Genomic DNA, 5,000 nt, shown 5'->3' on the forward strand with positions numbered 1-5,000 from the left:
TGAGCTCAGGGCTGACAGCCCCACTGGAGGCCTCCCTGCTGGGGGTGAGCGGGCTGAGCTCAAGGCCGAAAGCACCACTGGAGGCTTCCCTGCTGGGGGTGAGCGGGCTGAGCTCAAGGCTGAAAGCGGGCTGAGCTCAGGGCTGAAAGCCCCACTGAAGGCCTCCCTGCTGGGGGTTAGCGGGCTGAGCTCAGGGCCGAAAGCCCCACTGGAGGCCTCCCTGCTGGGGGTGTGCAGGCTGAGCTCAAGGCCGAAAGCCCCACTGGAGGCCTCCCTGCTGGGGCTGAGCTGGCTGAGCTCAAGGCTGAAAGCGGGCTGAGCTCAAGGCCGAAAGCCCCACTGGAGGCCTCCCTGCCTGGGGTGAGCCCCAATGGAGGCCCTAACCCTAACCCTGCTGGGGGTGAGCGGGTTGAGCTCAAGGCCGAAAGCCCCACTGGAGGCCTCCCTGCTGGGGCTGAGCTGGCTGAGCTCAAGGCTGAAAGCGGGCTGAGCTCAAGGCCGAAAGCCCCACTGGAGGCCTCCCTGCCTGGGGTGAGCCCCAATGGAGGCCCTAACCCTAACCCTGCTGGGGGTGAGCGGGTTGAGCTCAAGGCCGAAAGCCCCACTGGAGGCCTCCCTGCTGGGGCTGAGCTGGCTGAGCTCAAGGCTGAAAGCGGGCTGAGCTCAAGGCCGAAAGCCCCACTGGAGGCCTCCCTGCTGGGGCTGAGCTGGCTGAGCTCAAGGCTGAAAGCGGGCTGAGCTCAGGGCCGAAAGCCCCACTGGAGGCCTCCCTGCCTGGGGTGAGCCCCAATGGAGGCCCTAACCCTAACCCTGCTGGGGGTGAGCGGGTTGAGCTCAAGGCCGAAAGCCCCACTGGAGGCCTCCCTGCTGTGGGTGAGCCCCAATGGAGGCCTCCCTGCTGGGGGTGAGTTGTTTTGAGCTCAAGGCTGAAAGCCCCACTGGAGGCCTCCCTGCTGGGGCTGAGTGTGAGGGCTATGGTCAGGCTTGGGGTTAAGTGGGCCTGGCTGGAGGTCACGGGGGCCTGGAGGAGGTGTTGGTGTGCGTCTCAGGGTGGAGGCCGGAGGTCACGGGGCCTGGGGGAGGTGTTGGTGTGCGTCTCCGGGGCCAGGCCGGAGGTCACGGGGCCTGGGAGAGGTGTTGGTGTGTGTCTGCTGGGCCTGGGGGAGGTGTTGGTGTGCGTCTCAGGGTCCAGGCCGGAGGTCACGGGGCCTGGGGGAGGTGTTGGTGTGTGTCTGCTGGGCCTGGGGGAGGTGTTGGTGTGCGTCTCAGGGTCCAGGCCGGAGGTCACGGGGCCTGGGGGAGGTGTTGGTGTGTGTCGGGGCCTGGGGGAGGTGTTGGTGTGCGTCTCAGGGGCCAGGTTGGAGGTCACGGGGCCTGGGGGAGGTGTTGGTGTGCGTCTGGGCCTGGGGGAGGTGTTGGTGTGTGTCTCAATTCAATTCAATTCAATTCAATTCAATTTTATTTGTATAGCCCAATATCACAACAGAGTGTCTCATAGTGCTTTACAAAGTTCACTGAGGGTGGAGGCCGGAGGTCACGGGGCCTGGGGGAGGTGTTGGTGTGCGTCTCAGGGTCCAGGCCGGAGGTCACGGGGCCTGGGGGAGGTGTTGGTGTGCGTCTCAGGGTCCAGGCCGGAGGTCACGGGGCCTGGGGGAGGTGTTGGTGTGTGTCTGCTGGGCCTGGGGGAGGTGTTGGTGTGCGTCTCAGGGTCCAGGCCGGAGGTCACGGGGCCTGGGAGATGTGTTGGTGTGCGTCTCAGGGTCAAGGCCGGAGGTCACGGGGCCTGGGGGATGTGTTGGTGTGCGTCTCAGGGTCAAGGCCGGAGGTCACGGGGCCTGGGGGATGTGTTGGTGTGCGTCTCAGGGTCCAGGCTGGAGGTCACGGAGAGGTGTTGGTGTGTGTCGGGGCCTGGGAGATGTGTTGGTGTGCGTCTCAGGGTGGAGGCCGGAGGTCACGGGGCCTGGGGGAGGTGTTGGTGTGCGTCTCAGGGGCCAGGTTGGAGGTCACGGGGCCTGGGAGAGGTGTTGGTGTGTGTCGGGGCCTAGGGGAGGTGTTGGTGTGCGTCTCAGGGTCCAGGCCGGAGGTCACGGGGCCTGGGAGATGTGTTGGTGTGCGTCTCAGGGTCAAGGCCGGAGGTCACGGGGCCTGGGGGATGTGTTGGTGTGCGTCTCAGGGTCCAGGCTGGAGGTCACGGAGAGGTGTTGGTGTGTGTCGGGGCCTGGGAGATGTGTTGGTGTGCGTCTCAGGGTCAAGGCCGGAGGTCACGGGGCCTGGGGGATGTGTTGGTGTGCGTCTCAGGGTCCAGGCTGGAGGTCACGGAGAGGTGTTGGTGTGTGTCGGGGCCTGGGAGATGTGTTGGTGTGCGTCTCAGGGTGGAGGCCGGAGGTCACGGGGCCTGGGGGAGGTGTTGGTGTGCGTCTCAGGGGCCAGGTTGGAGGTCACGGGGCCTGGGAGAGGTGTTGGTGTGTGTCGGGGCCTGGGGGATGTGTTGGTGTGCGTCTCAGGGTGGAGGCCGGAGGTCACGGGGCCTGGGGGATGTGTTGGTGTGCGTCTCAGGGGCCAGGTTGGAGGTCACGGAGAGGTGTTGGTGTGTGTCTGGGCCTGGGGGATGTGTTGGTGTGCGTCTCAGGGTCCAGGCTGGAGGTCACGGAGAGGTGGTGGTGTGTGTCGGGGCCTGGGAGATGTGTTGGTGTGCGTCTCAGGGTCAAGGCCGGAGGTCACGGGGCCTGGGAGATGTGTTGGTGTGCGTCTCTGGGTCAAGGCCGGAGGTCACGGGGCCTGGGAGAGGTGTTGGTGTGTGTCTGCTGGGCCTGGGGGAGGTGTTGGTGTGTGTCTCAGGGTGGAGGCCGGAGGTCACGGGGCCTGGGGGAGGTGTTTGTGTGCGTCTCAGGGGCCAGGTTGGAGGTCACGGAGAGGTGTTGGTGTGTGTCTGGGCCTGGGGGAGGTGTTGGTGTGCGTCTCAGGGTGCAGGCCGGAGGTCACGGGGCCTGGGAGATGTGTTGGTGTGCGTCTCTGGGTCAAGGCTGGAGGTCACGGAGAGGTGTTGGTGTGTGTCGGGGCCTGGGAGATGTGTTGGTGTGCGTCTCTGGGTCAAGGCTGGAGGTCACGGAGAGGTGTTGGTGTGTGTCGGGGCCTGGGAGATGTGTTGGTGTGCGTCTCAGGGTCAAGGCCGGAGGTCACGGGGCCTGGGGGAGATGTGTTGGTGTGCGTCTCTGGGTCAAGGCCGGAGGTCACGGGGCCTGGGGGAGGTGTTGGTGTGCGTCTCAGGGGCCAGGTTGGAGGTCACGGGGCCTGGGAGAGGTGTTGGTGTGTGTCGGGGCCTGGGGGATGTGTTGGTGTGCGTCTCAGGGTCCAGGCCGGAGGTCACGGGGCCTGGGAGATGTGTTGGTGTGCGTCTCAGGGTCAAGGCCGGAGGTCACGGGGCCTGGGGGAGATGTGTTGGTGTGCGTCTCAGGGTGGAGGCCGGAGGTCACGGAGAGGTGGTGGTGTGTGTCGGGGCCTGGGAGATGTGTTGGTGTGCGTCTCAGGGTCCAGGCCGGAGGTCACGGGGCCTGGGGGAGGTGTTGGGGTGTGTCGGGGCAATTCGAAACATTCACCGGAGTACCAGGGGCACGAAACATTCATCGGCTTACCAGGGGCACGAAACATTCACCGGAGTACCAGGGGCACGAAACAGCCATCGGAGTACCAGGGGCACGAAACCTCCACCGGAGTACCAGGGGCACGAAACCTCCACTAGAGTACCAGGGGCACGAAACCTCCACTAGAGTACCAGGGGCACGAAACATTCACCGGAGTACCAGGGGCACGAAACAGCCATCGGAGTACCAGGGGCACGAAACCTCCACTAGAGTACCAGGGGCACGAAACCTCCACTAGAGTACCAGGGGCACGAAACCTCCACTAGAGTACCAGGGGCACGAAACATTCACCGGAGTACCAGGGGCACGAAACAGCCATCAGAGTACCAGGGGCACGAAACCTTCATCGGAGCACCAGGGGCACGAAACCTCCACTGGAGGACCAGGGGCACGAAACATTCATCGGATTACCAGGGGCACGAAACATTCATCGGATTACCAGGGGCACGAAACATTCACCGGAGTACCAGGGGCACGAAACATTCATCGGATTACCAGGGGCACGAAACCTCCACTGGAGTACCAGGGGCACGAAACATTCACCGGATTACCAGGGGCACGAAACCTCCACTGGAGTACCAGGGGCACGAAACATTCACCGGAGTACCAGGGGCACGAAACCTCCACTGGAGTACCAGGGGCACGAAACCTCCACTGGAGTACCAGGGGCACGAAACATTCACCGGATTACCAGGGGCACGAAACAGCCACCAGAGTACCAGGGGCACGAAACATTCATCGGAGTACCAGGGGCACGAAACCTCCACTAGAGTACCAGGGGCCAAGTCGAGGAAGGCAAAGCGGGAGTAACCAACCGCCTCCCTCCCTTGCCCTGTCTTACACGGATTACCAGGGGCACGAAACATTCACCGGAGTACCAGGGGCACGAAACATTCACCGGAGTACCAGGGGCACGAAACATTCATCGGATTACCAGGGGCACGAAACATTCACCGGAGTACCAGGGGCACGAAACATTCATCGGATTACCAGGGGCACGAAACATTCACCGGAGTACCAGGGGCACGAAACAGCCATCAGAGTACCAGGGGCACGAAACATTCATCGGAGCACCAGGGGCACGAAACCTCCACCGGAGTACCAGGGGCACGAAACCTTCATCGGAGCACCAGGGGCACGAAACCTCCACCGGAGTACCAGGGGCACGAAACATTCATCGGATTACCAGGGGCACGAAACATTCACCGGAGTACCAGGGGCACGAAACATTCATCGGATTACCAGGGGCACGAAACAGCCACCAGAGTACCAGGGGCACGAAACATTCATCGGAGTACCAGGGGCACGAAACCTCCACTAGAGTACCAGGGGCCAAGTCTAGGAAGGCAAAGCGGGAGT

The sequence above is a fragment of the Pempheris klunzingeri genome, unplaced genomic scaffold (genome assembly GCF_042242105.1).
Source record: "Pempheris klunzingeri isolate RE-2024b unplaced genomic scaffold, fPemKlu1.hap1 Scaffold_72, whole genome shotgun sequence".
NCBI classification, from domain to species: Eukaryota; Metazoa; Chordata; class Actinopteri; order Acropomatiformes; family Pempheridae; genus Pempheris; species Pempheris klunzingeri.